A 13,095-nucleotide genomic window follows, 5' to 3' on the forward strand; every position below is an offset into this window, starting at 1 on the left:
AAGTAAGGTTGAAACAGTCCAATTGTATTAATTTGGGAGAACAGAGAAAATGCATGTCTTAGGACTGTTCCCCAAAAGCAGGCCAGGAAATGAGCTTTTGTGTACAAGTGATTTGTTAAGCAGGAGCGCCCTAAAAAAACCGGGAAGGGGATGGAGGAAGAAGGACAGGGAAGCAGAAGAAACCACGCAAACATTCAGTGTCAGAGTCCACACGTGCAGCTGAGGTGGCTCCAGGAGCCCAAAATCCAGTTTTTCAAAGAGTCCCCATAGGGTCTAACCCTGAGCACAAAAACTCAGAGAAGCCGAAAGCGGGGTACCAGCATCAGTGTAGGAGGTTTAACAGGAGCTGGGGGCCCCACTGCCTTGCTCTTGGAAATTCTTCATACACTTGATTTGCTCTGCCTCACAAATTCTCACCCTTTGGTTTAAGGTTGGGGAGGAGAGGAAAGAGGGTTTAAAAAATGAACTATTTTATCTAATAAAAATTGTAGGTGGTTCACTTCATCAGTGTCTTTAATTGTCACTCAGCCTGATTAGATAGAAGTGGTTCTCATTTACCCCTCCTCCCCTTGCTTCCCTTGTGAGTGGAGAGTCTTATCCACTCCTACAGTGACAGAGAAGGGCTGGGATGTTTGGTGAGGTGTCCTTTGATGTCTCTGGCCTCTGGGACCATGGCTGTAGTCCTGTTTGCAGGCTGCCTGGATGTCATTCACCTCTGATTTGGTCTTCTTGTCAGAATGGTCCCAATCCGGAGTGATGCCCTCCTCACCAGGCATCACATTGAACTTCACTGACTGTAGACCCCTGAGTCTATGCCACATATTCCCTCCAGCCTATGAGCTCAGCAGTCACAGGTCCATTTACTGTCTACTCACTCTGTCAACTTCCTTTCTTTCTCTTTCTTTCTTTCTTTCTTCCTTTCTTTCTTTCTTCCTTTCTTTCTTTCTTCCTTTCTTTCTTTCTTTCTTTCTTTCTTTCTTTCTTTCTTTCTTTCTTTCTTTCTTTTTCTTTCTTTCTTTCTTTCTTTCTCTCTATTTCTTTCTTTCTTTCTTTTTCTTCCTTCCTTCCTTCCTTCCTTTTTCTTTTTAATTTGCAAATAAAGACAACTTTATTTTTTACTCTCCAGTCCTTATATCTTTTTTTTTTTAATTCTTTATCCTATTCTTTGTCTAAAACACCTAGTGCAATATTGGATAGAATTGGAAATAGTGGGATCCTTTCTTATTAGTGACCTTAAAGGGAATGTTTATAGTATTTTACCATTACATATAATACTTATTATAGATTTTCTTTGTAGATACCATTTATCAAATTACAGATTGTTTTTAAATAAATGGATGTTGAGTTTCATTGAACATTTTTGGTATGTTGAGAAGATGACATTTTTCTTCTTTGTTTTTAGGGCCGCACCCGCAGCATATGGAGGTTCCCCGGCTAGGGGTCGAATTGGAGCTACAGCTGCCACCTACACCACAGCCACAGCAATGCCAGATCCAAGCCATATCTGCAACCTTCACCACCACAGCTCACAGCAACGCCAGATCTTTAACCCACTGAGCGAGGCCAGAGAGCAAGCCTGCATCCTCATGGATACTAGTCAGATTTGTTTCTGCTAAGCCATGATGGGAACTCCTTTTTTTTTTTTTTTTCCGACCATCAACTTTCACTCACTCACACTAGTGTGGGGAGCCCCATAGGCAAAAACCAATTTTTTTTCTTATTGCGGGAAAAATATATAACATAAAATTTCTCATTTCAGGAGTTCCCGTCATGGCTCAGTGGTTAACGAATCCAATTAGGGACCATGAGGTTGCAGGTTCAATCCCTGGCCTCGCTCAGTGGGTTAAGGATCTGGTGTTGCTGTGAGCTGTGGTGTAGGCTGAAAACTTGGCTCAGATCCCACATTGCTGTGGCTCTGGTGAAAGCCGGCAGCTATAGCTCAGATTAGACCCTAGCCTGGAAACCTCCATATGTCGGCAGGACAAAACATTTCTCATTTCAGCCCTTTTAAGTGTACCTTTCTGTAGCATTAATTTGATTCACAGTATGGTACAAACATACCACAATTTCCAAAATTTTTTCAACATCTGAAACAGAAATTCTCTTTATAAATATTTCATGTATGTATAATTGTACAATATTGTCCTTTTGTGTGTCTGGCTAACTTCACTCATCATAATGTCCTTAAGATATATTCATGTTGCAGCATATTATCAGAACTTCATCCTTTTTCTTTTTTTTCTTTTTTTTTTTTTTTGTCTTTTTGTTGTTGTTGTTGTTGTTGCTATTTCTTGGGCCGCTCCCGCGGCATATGGAGGTTCCCAGGCTAGGGGTTGAATCAGAGCTGTAGCCATCAGCCTACGCCAGACCCACAGCCACGCGGGATCCGAGCCGAGTCTACAACCTACACCACAGCTCACGGCAACGCCGGATGGTTAACCCACTGAGCAAGGGCAGGGACCGAACCCGCAACCTCAATGTTCCTAGTCGGATTCGTTAACCACTGCGCCACGATGGGAACTCCAACTTCATCCTTTTTCATGGCTAGATTATATTCCACTGTAGGCATATACCTCATTTTGTTTGTCCATTCATCTGTTGGTGGACGCTTGGGTTGTTTCCACCTTTTGGATATCAAGACTAATTGTGCAATGAACATTGGTGTACAAGTATCTGAGTCCCTGTTTTTAATTCTTTTGTGTCTATACCTAGTAGAGGAATTACTGGGTCATAGAGTCATTCTGTGTTTAGCTTTCTGGAGAACCGCTAAACTGTTTTCCATAGCAGCTGAACCATTTTTGATTCTTACTAACAATTTGTGAGCGTTCCAATTTCTCCATATTTTCACTAACACTGTTGCTTTAAGTCTTGTTTTGTCATAGCCATCCTATTAGGTGTGGTTTTGATTTGCATTTCTCTGTTGACTGATGATGTTGAACATCTTTTCACGTACTTATTGGCCATTTGTAGATCTTTGGAAAATATCTATTCAAGTCCTTTGCCCATTTTTAAGTTATGATGTCTGTTCTTTGGTCAGAGGCAGATTTTAAGAGACATGTAAGAACAAAAGACCCTTGTGCCTTCGTGTGGACTTCATAGACTCTCTCCATCTCTCTGGGGAAAAGAGGACATGTAGGACACGCTCATATCCTGGACTGAAGGTCTCTCATGCCTCCATAGTGCTCCCTCAATTCTCAGTGCTAGAGAAAGTAGGCTTTTCGTTGACTTTTCCTGCAGTGTATCCTCCTTCTGTCATCAAGAATAATACGTAAATTCTACGAGTTGGGTTTTTGTGGCTTAAGCCTAGAGAAGTTACCTTACATTATTTTGCATTTTTATTTTTTTAAAAGAGTTTGACTTTTTATATTATGTTTATTTTATTTATTTTTATTATTTTTTTTTAATTTTTATCTTTTTAGGGCTGCACCCGCAGCATGTGGAGATTCCCAGGCTAGGGTCGAATCGGAGCTACAGCTGCCTGCCTACACCACAGCCACAGCAACGCTGGATCTGAGCCACACGTCTGTGACCTACACCACAGCTCACAGCAACGCTGGATCCTTAACCCGCTGAGCAAGGCCAGGGATTGAACTCCAGTCCTCACAGATACTAGCCAGATTCATTTCCACTAAGTCACAATGGGGACTCCTGTTTTGTATTTTTAATCTCTTCTCATCCCTTTAGAAGGGTACCAACCTCTGACTCTACATTCAAAAACGCAAAAGAAGAATCGGTAATTTTTTTAATATTATTTCCATGACACAAAAATGAGTGAATTAGGCTCGGACTTGTGTGTGTGGTGTGTGTGTGTGTGTGTGTGTGTGTATGCATGTGTGATAAGGTTAGCCATGAACTTCATCTAGAGGAGAACGTCTCAATTTTTAATTCATATCCAAATCACCTGGGTATGTTGCTAAACTGCAGATTCTGGTGCAGTAGAGCTTTAAACAAGCTCTTAGTGCTAATGCTGTAGGTTCACATATTGCAACAAGGTCTCAGAGGACAATTATACATTAAAAATATTGTGTGAAGATTCCCTTAGATAGTTTCTGGGCCGAATATAGGTTTACCAAGAGGTTTCCACACTCGAAAAATGAAGAAATACAATGAGGACATCACTTGAGATTTCCATAGCGTGGCTGGCACAGGAGTTCCAAACTCAAGTGCTTCTAGGGGTCAGTCTGGGGCTGGAAGTAGACTACACAGCTGGAGAGACTACCCGTCTAAAGGAGGTTCTGCTCTTGAACTATAGCTGATGGGTCCCAGGCAGAAATCCTGTCTCAGGGTGCCCACCTTGCCCATTTTTGAAAAGAAAAGTGGGACATGGAGAAATTTTTTTGGTGCAATCCTCTGATTTCTAAATATTTTCCTTTAATTTTTTTCTCAAATATTCTTCAAGATAAACAAAATAAGTCTGTTGGTCAGATGCAACCTTTGGGTGTGCTTCCTTATTCTTTCTGGCCCAATATTTTGCTAGTTCCTTCAGTGATACATGAGTAGAAGACCTGGTTTCAGCTAAGATGAATGTGGTCTTACTGGGAGCTAAGATATATGCATGAAATAGCCAGGGAGTAATGGAAAGACAGGTGTCTGCAAGTGTGAGAAGAAAAGCAATCCACATCATTCAAGGAAGAACCAAATCCCACTGAGACTGCAGATGGTGATCTGTCACTTGCTGTCTTGCTTATTTTTTAAATTTTTATTTATTTATTTTTACAGTTAGAATGATTTCTCCTGATACACTGTTTCTATTGGCTTACATGAAAAATAGGAGTGACTGGAGTTCTGTCGTGGTGCAGTGGAAATGAATCTGACTAGGAGCCATGAGGTTGTGGGTTCGATCCCTCGCCTTGCTCAGTGGGTTAAGGATCCAGCATTGCGCTGAGCTGTGGTGTAGGTCACAGATGTGGTTCAGATCAGGTGTTGCTGTGGCTCTGGTGTAGCAACAGCAAAGACAAAAAAAAAAGATAAGAAAGATAGGAGTGACTTTTTTTTTTTTTTTTTTTGGTCTTTTTAGGGCATCACTCACAGCATATGGAAGTTCCCATGTTAGAGGTAAAATTGGAGCTGCAGCTGCCGGCCACATCCACAGCCACAGCAATGCAGAATCCAAGCCACATCTGTGACCTACACAGCAGCTCATGGTAGCACCAGGTCTTTAACCTGCTGAGTAAGACCAGGGATCCAACTCGAATCCTCATGGATACCAGCTGGGTTCATTACCTCTGAGCCAGGACAGGAACTCCAGAAGTGACATTTTTTTTATTACCCTTACATGTGGTAAGAGTATGCCAGGGAAATGAATCAAATGTGACAATAAACGTAACGTGCTTAGCAAAATGCTTGACCTAGTAGATGTTCATTAAACGTTAGTTTCTCCCGCTTGCCTTTATAGATCTTGGACCTTGAGGAGTGAAAGTAGAATGAATACACACGTATGTATATATTATACATATATGTGTATAACATCATACATGTCATGTATGTTGGTGTCATGTCTGGAGTGTTTCCCTTTGTTATCCCACAGTTTTTTCCTAGTTCTATTGAATTATAACTGACATATACGACTGCAACAAGTTAGAGTGTAAATGTAATGACTGGACTCCCCTATATATTATGAAATGATTGCAACAATAGGGCTAGTTAACACCTCCATCATTTTACACAATTACCTTTTCAAAAATGAGAACAGAAGTTCCCATGATGGCTCAGTGGAAATGAATCTGACTAGCATCCATGAGGATGCAGGTTCAATCCCTGGCCTTGCTCAGTGGGTTAAGAATCTGGCGTTGCCCTGAGCTGTGGTGTAGGTCAAAGAAACAGAACAGATCCCACCTGGCAATTGTTGTGGTGTAGGCCGGCAGCTGTTGCTCTGATTTGACCCCTAGCCTGGGAACCTCCACAGGCCAGGGGTGTGGCCCTAAAAAAGACAGGCCATGGGTGTGGCCCTAAAAAAAGACCAAAAAAAAAAAAAAAAAAGAGAGAGAGAGAACATTTAAGATTTACTCTCTTAGCAACATTAAAGTATGTAATACAGCATTCTTAACTGTAGTTACTACACTGTACATTAGATCTCCAGGACTTACTCATCTGGAAGTTTATCTCCCTATTTCCTCCTCTGCCCCAAACAAGGGTTTTATTGTATGACTGGAGTGTACTGAAACCTCAATGTAGTACATAAATAAATGCAGTTAACTAGTCTTATTGGAAAATGCTCGGTAATTAAAGGGTCGATCTGAAACAGACACAAGAATGAGAAAAAAACTTACTTTTTCACTTCATAGTTGCCAGAATTCATCAAACCATAAGTGTGCATAATTTCCTTCATTTGCTATTTTAAAGTGCTTATGCTTAGCATTTCTTTAATACCAACTTCATGCTAAATGAATCATTATGAAATACGTATGAGGAAAATTATTTTTAAGCCATATGCTCATTTAAAAATGTAATTTATTATTTTTTGCAGGCAATAAAAATGTGCTATGTTGGTTAACAACACACCATGATTGGTGGGGAGTGCTTGCCCTAAATAGGAGTGCATTTTTTACTGAACTAAAGAAAATCAGGCTAAAAAGCTTTAATATATATATTCTTTCAAACAGCGTATACCATTGCCCGATGGAAAAATAACAGATTTCGGCTTTCTGGGAATTCTGTCACATTGCACAATGATAGAGTTGTCTCTCCATTCTACAGAATTTATAGAAGTTAAGTGGGTAAGGGTCTCCTGCCTTCTGATATCTTGAGGTGGTTTAGAACTCCCCTACCCTGTCATTTCTTCTTTCTTTTCTTTTTTTCTTTCTTTTTTTCTTTCTTTCTTTCTTTCTTTCTTTCTTCCTTCCTTCCTTTCTTTCTTTCTTTCTTTCTTTCTTTCTTTCTTTCTTTCTTTCTTTCTTTCTTTCTTTCTTTTTTCCTTTCTTTTTGCTTTTTAGGGCCACACCAGCAGCATAGGGAAGTTTCCAGGGCTAGGAGTCAAATCGGAGCTGCAGCAGCTGGCCTACACCACAGCCACAGAAGACAGGATCTGAGTAGCATCTTTGACCTACACCACAGCTCAGTGCAACGCTGGGTCCTTAACCCACTGAGTGAGGCCAGAAATTGAACCTGCATTCTCATGGATACCAGTTGAATTCATTTCTGCTGTCCCACAATGAGAACTCTGCCCCCACCCCCTTTTTAAGGGAACTTGCTACTGTCTTGAGTTTATTCCATTTTGACAACTACCTACTTATTGATCTCTGCTACTGGAAGAGAAGATGTTGATTAATTAAAGGCAGATCCCCTTCGCTAGACAAAGCTTCCCAAGAGTAGAGAATATGTATTTTTTTCTTTCTCATTTTTTTCATCACAGTAACTTCAGACCCTACTATACTGTCTTAGTTGAGGTTAGCTACTAACAAGACAGACCTAAAATAACAGTAGTTGAAACAAAAAAGATTTATTTTTCTTTATTAGAAAAAGAAGTCCAGAGTTAGGCAAACCAGGTGACTTCCGTGATTACTGGGGACTCAGGTTCCTTTTATTTCTTTTGTTCTGCCATCTTCATTCCATGACCATTGTCCTTCAAGCACTTCATGGTCCAAGATGACCAGACCTCCAATAGGAAGCAAGAGAAAGGCGGAAAGGGTCAAATCCCTCCTTGCCTCTTATTACCTGTCTTTCAAGAGCCTTTCTGAACATCCTGCCCAACAGCTTCCGCATCTCTCTCCCTGGCTACAACTTAGCTACATGGTCCCTACCCGCAAGGGGGGGCTGGGAAATGTAGTCTTTTTTATTGGCATATTGCCATTTAAGTAAAAGCAGTGTTCTGATACTAACAAGGGGAGAGGAAGTGGTAAAATGAATAAGGACGAGCTAATGAGTGTTTTGCAAAGCAAAATGTAGTCATTCAATGTATTTTGACCATTCTTTGAGACTTCCATTTTAAAGTTAAAACTGTTTTGAGTTCCCACGGTAGCGCAGTGGGTTAAGGACCCGACTGGTATCCATGAGGATACAAGTTCGATCCCTGGCCTCGCTCAGTGGGTTAAGCATCCTGCATTGCCGTGAGCTGTAGTGTGGGTTTCATACTCGGCTGGGATCTGGTATTGCTGTGGCTGAGGCACAGGCTGGCAGCTATAGCTGTGATTTGACCTCTAGCTTGGGAACTTCCATATGACACACCTGCAGTCCTAAAAAAAAAAAAAATTGAAATAATGGTGGCAGATTCCTCTCCCCCTCAAAATCCCCCCCCCAAGTCTTTATTTAACCAAATAAAAAGCTAACTCTGTTAGTCTTCTAATATTATTGACTGGTCCACATCTAGGGAACTCCTGGACTGTATAGGTGAGCTGTGCAATTTCACCCACCTCCAAGATGCCCAGATGAATCTGTGTCTTCAGTGCAGCCGATATGCTTCATGCCTTCTGCTTGGGAACTTCTCATGAGGTATCCCTTGATTAATTTATTGAGTAGTTTCAGCTAAAGTGCAAATGCTCAGAGACCCAAAGAATAGCGGTGGCCTCCAGGTCCTTAGGGCTTGATTTGCAGTAAGGGGGAGGTACTCATTGACATGAGAATAAATGGAAGGGATGATTGTTGTGAGGACACGGGGGAATCTCACAGACAACTAAGAACAGGAAAATAAACATAGACAGTTTGCCTTAAAATTGTGCTTAGGAGTTCCCATTGTGGCTCAGCAGTAACAAACCTGACTAGTATCCATGAGGATATGGGTTCGATCCCTGCCCTCATTCAATGGGTTAAGGATCTGGGGTTGCCGCGAGCTGTGGTCTAGGTCAAAGATGCTGCTCGGATCCTATTTTGCTGTGGCTGTGGTGTAGGCCAGCAGCTGTGGCTCCGATTTGACTCCTAGCCTGGAAACTTCCATATGCTGCACGTGTGGCCCTAAAAAGCAAAAAAAAAAAAAAAAAAAAAAAAAAAAAAAAAAAAAAAGAAAAAGAAAATTAAATGCACTTAAAAATGGAATGTTGGGAATGGACACTGCCCTCTCTCTCTCATGAAAAACACAGTCTTTCAACTTTTTTGCTTTCTCCTGCTACCCAACTTTGTTTCCTCATACTTTTTCTTCCCATAGTAACTTCGTTTGGCATAGGTTTTGGCTTGTATGATGTGGGGATGATACAATCAATCTCAGGGCTGCAATTTTTTTTTTTTTTTTGTCTTTTTAGGGCAGCACTCACAGCATATAGAGGTTCCCAGGCTGGGGGTCGAATCAGAGCTGCAGCTGCTGGCCTACACCACAGCCACAGCCACAGCCACAGCCATGTGGGATCCAAGCTGCTTCTGTAACCTACACCACAGTTCACGGCAATGCTGGATCCTTAAGCCACTGAGCAGGGCCAGGAATTGAACACGTGTCCTCATGTATCCTAGTCAGGTTCTTTACCACTGAGCCACAACAGGAACTCCCAGTGCTGCAATTTCAAATTCCCCAATAGCTTGATTGGTTCAGTGAGGGTCAGGTTACTATTCCTGATTCAAGTAGCTGTGACAGGAAACTGGGCAACTAGTACAAATACGTCTTCCTAAGGTGCATTTGTTCAACAGAGCCTAGGGAATGAGCGTGTGTGTGTGTGTGTGTGTGTGTGTGTGTGTGTAGGGAGGTGGTCTGGTACCCAGATTTGGTTGGAAGCAAGAGAATGGCCAGTGATAAGAAGCACAAGCACTAGAGTCACTTGTGAGTGCTTCACATACAAGCACAAGCACCAGAGTCACTTTGTGAGTGCTTCAAATACAACACCTACTAGTAGAGACTGACCTGTGCATTAGCAGGGATTACCTGTGAAATTGGAATATTGCCTATCACATAAGATTGCTGTGAGAATTTAAGAAAATAATCAGGCCGAAGTATCAGACTAGTGCCTGGGACTTAATAAATACTCATTAAGTATTCAGTTGAGATACCAGAGACAAGTATCAAAGTCAAGGATAAAATAGTGTTAAGTGTTGAGCTGCTATATGAGAGATGGAAATGAGGTGGGTGTTTGGCCCAATTCTGAAAACATGAGTCTTACTACAATGGTGAGATTCCAAGGCAGTTTATTTGTTTGAATTTTGAAGGAAGGTTGGATAATGTCAGTAACTTTGCAGCACTCAGCTGTAGTGTTTCTCCCTCTAGAATGCAAAGATTCTAAAGGATGGATTCCATTAGACTAGATTTTAATTCTAAGGGTGAAATAACTTTCACTTACATATGCCATTTTTCATTTTTGTCATATTATTTGTGATCTGACTTTATACTGTGACCAAAGTTGTTTCTAGAAGCACATATAGTCAATGTTATGAGGGAGTTTAAAATAGGATTCAGGAGTTCCTGCTGTGGTGCAGTAGGTTAATGATCCAGCTTTTTTCTGCGGAGGTGCGGGTTAGATCCCTGGCCCCGGGCAGTGAGTTAAGAATCTAGCATTGCTAGATGCAGGTCGAAGCTCTGGCTTGAACTCCATCCCTGGCCTTGGAACATCCATCTCTGGGGTGTTTGTGTGTGTGTGTGTGTGTAGCTGAAAAAGAAAAAAAAAATAGGGTTCATATCTAAGTATTTTTCTCAGGAAACTTTTCAGGTATTCTAAAAAGCAATCACCTCATTATTGCTTAAAGTTTTAGGATAGTTCCATACATATGGATGCCAGATTAAATAAATGTCTATAAATCCCTATAAATACATTATAGTGGGAAATTTATACTGTGAAGCTGTAGTTTTATAAATATAAGGCACTGATTTTTTTAAAAAATTAAAACTTGTTAGTTTTTTTTTTTACAACTTAAACATCTATGAAAAACATTCACGCATTCCTAAATTCAAGAATTAAAAGAAACAACAAACCAAGACATGCTAATCTTAACGACATGAATGGAAATGTACAGAAAATGCTGCTTTCCATTTATTTAAGTGGTTTAAATACAGTGTTGAACTGATTTGAACTCCAAACACTATGGAACCGATTTAGGTGGTAGTTAGGGACATTAACCCAAGAAAGATTCCTTTTTCGTGTGTAACTGCACCTCGAAAATCATATTCGAGGCCTCCTTTAAAAGTTTTACCTTGATAAAGACTCAATTTTCTTTTTTTTCTTTTTGTCTTTTCTTAGGGCCAAGCCGGGGGATACGGAGGTTCCCAGGCTAGGGGTCTAATCGGAGCTGCAGCTGCTGGCCTACGCTAGAGCCACTGCAACGCCAGATCCAAGCCACGTCTTCGACCTACACCACAGCTCACAGCAACGCCGGATCCTTAACCCACCGAGCAAGGCCAGGGATCAAACCCGCAACTTCATGGTTCCTAGTCGGATTCGTTTCCGCTGTGCCTCGACGGGGAACTCCAATTTTTCTTTTAAAAACTAAATTTCATTTTCCCTTCTCTGCATTTTGAATATAATCTTGAAATCATTGGGCAACAACCGATTAAAATCCCGGTTTTCTCCGCTGCGGGTCCTTCCTACGGTCTAGTTAGATCACGACATAAGCACAAAGTCCGAGAACCTCCAATGAAGCCTCAGCTGCCCTACTCGCCCGGGAGTCCGCCAGGAGTCCGGCCCGGCAGAGTCGACTTCCGGCCCAGCCCTGGGCCCCGCCCCGCCCCCACGAGCACGAGATTCGTCCGAATTTTCCCGCGATGCCGCGGGGGCGCGGGGCCGCGGGCCAGGCCCCAGAGTGCATCGCGGGTACGTGCGCGCGCGGCTCCACTGCGGAGCGACCGCGGGAAAATTCCAAATAAGCCAAAACAAAACAAAAAGCCAGTACGAGGAAAAGGCTAACTTTCAAACCACAGAACCCGGGAGGTGGCAGCATTTCCGCTACTGTCCAAACTGCTGAAGCAGCTCTGGCGCGGACCACCCGGTAAGAGGCCGCAGAACGAGAGCGAGGGCAGCTGCCTCCCTCGGGGGTCTGGCTGACACGTCAGCCTGGGGGTGTAGGATGGGGGATTAGGGAGGGAAGGCTCGCGAGAACTTTCGCTGCGCTCCCCTAAGTAGGTGGGTGAGCCGTGCTCCTGCAGTGTGCAGGGGTTGGGGAAGAGATGTGTAGGGGTTTCAGGTGGCGCCAATCCGCGGGGGGGCGTGGTCAGGGGCGGGGCAGCTCCAGGGGATGGAGCCAATGGAGTGGCCACCCGGAAGCGAGCCCCCAGAGCGGTGGGAGCTGGGAGTTGGCGTTTTGGTTCTTTTTGTTCCTTGAGCAGAGGCTGCTATATCTTCTTAAAAGGAAGGAGCAAAGGTGAATTTCTTCTCCCCGGGACTGTAGGAGCCGTGAAAAGCTCGCCTTTCTTAATCCTTTGCTCTTTGCAGCTGGCCGCAAGCTCCCCGCACCGCCACGCCCCAAACCCCCTATTAGAGGAGCCCGGGGCGCGGCGGTTACCCATCCTTCTCTCCTGGCCTTTCCTCCTTCATCCTAGGAGGGAAAGAGGGTTTTGATGGGCGAACCCTCTGACGGGTTCTCTCTCTTTTTTTTTTTTAATGGCAGGCTAAATAGCGTCCAAAGCCTTTGAGAGGTGTCTTTTGGGGAAGTGGGGAAGGGCGGTGCTTGTTTAAGCTTGCTTTTTTTCCTGTTTTGTACGTAGACTCGTTTACAACCTTGAACTCTCTGTGGTCATGTTGTGTGGGCTGGAGAAGTCTGGAGGGGGAAAAAGATTTGGGGTTTTTGAAACATGAGAAATTTGGGACCAGGATGTCAAGGAAAGGCCAACGAATTCTCCAGCGAAGACCTGTCTGTGCCTCTGCGTTTGTCTTAATCGGAAACTGTTGGAAAGCTCCCTGGCTCCTGGTTTCATTCCAGCCTGTGTCCCATTTAATACTTCTTAACTGAGATGTGATTGATATATTTATCAGATGGACGGGGCACTTTTGGACCACCCAACTTCATTTCTTTCTGGATGTCACTCACCTTTAGTGATGTGCAGCTCGGAACATTTTCTCATTACTCCCCTCAAGAGGGAAGGAAATGTTGTTACAAATGATAGAATTCATACCATGTGTTGGGATCATTTATTACATAAGCTTAGATAGAAACATACTCACTGTGACTTTATCCATTAAACTTAAATCGGTGTTTCAATCTAACATACTGTACCAACTTCACAAGGAAATAAGCCCTCATATACATTACTTA

The 13,095-nt window shown here is 42.7% G+C and overlaps 1 protein-coding gene across 28 annotated transcripts in view; it reads left to right on the plus strand.

Moving 5' to 3' along the window:
- Nucleotides 1–11,643: 11,643 nt before the first annotated feature.
- FANCC (FA complementation group C) overlaps nt 11,644–13,095 on the plus strand; it is a 264,288-nt gene continuing 262,836 nt past the window's right edge. For all 28 annotated transcript variants that reach the window (XR_014817681.1, XR_014817688.1, XR_014817687.1 and 25 more), the window contains exon 1: nt 11,644–11,832. The gene's annotated coding sequence lies outside the window, so the exon portion shown is untranslated. The remainder of the gene's footprint in view (nt 11,833–13,095) is intronic.

This window comes from Sus scrofa, chromosome 10, assembly GCF_054392235.1.
Source record: "Sus scrofa isolate SSC_HxYL_T2T_F1_AM1 chromosome 10, Sscrofa_HxYL_maternal_Yorkshire_Landrace_v2.0, whole genome shotgun sequence".
Lineage (NCBI taxonomy): Eukaryota > Metazoa > Chordata > Mammalia > Artiodactyla > Suidae > Sus > Sus scrofa.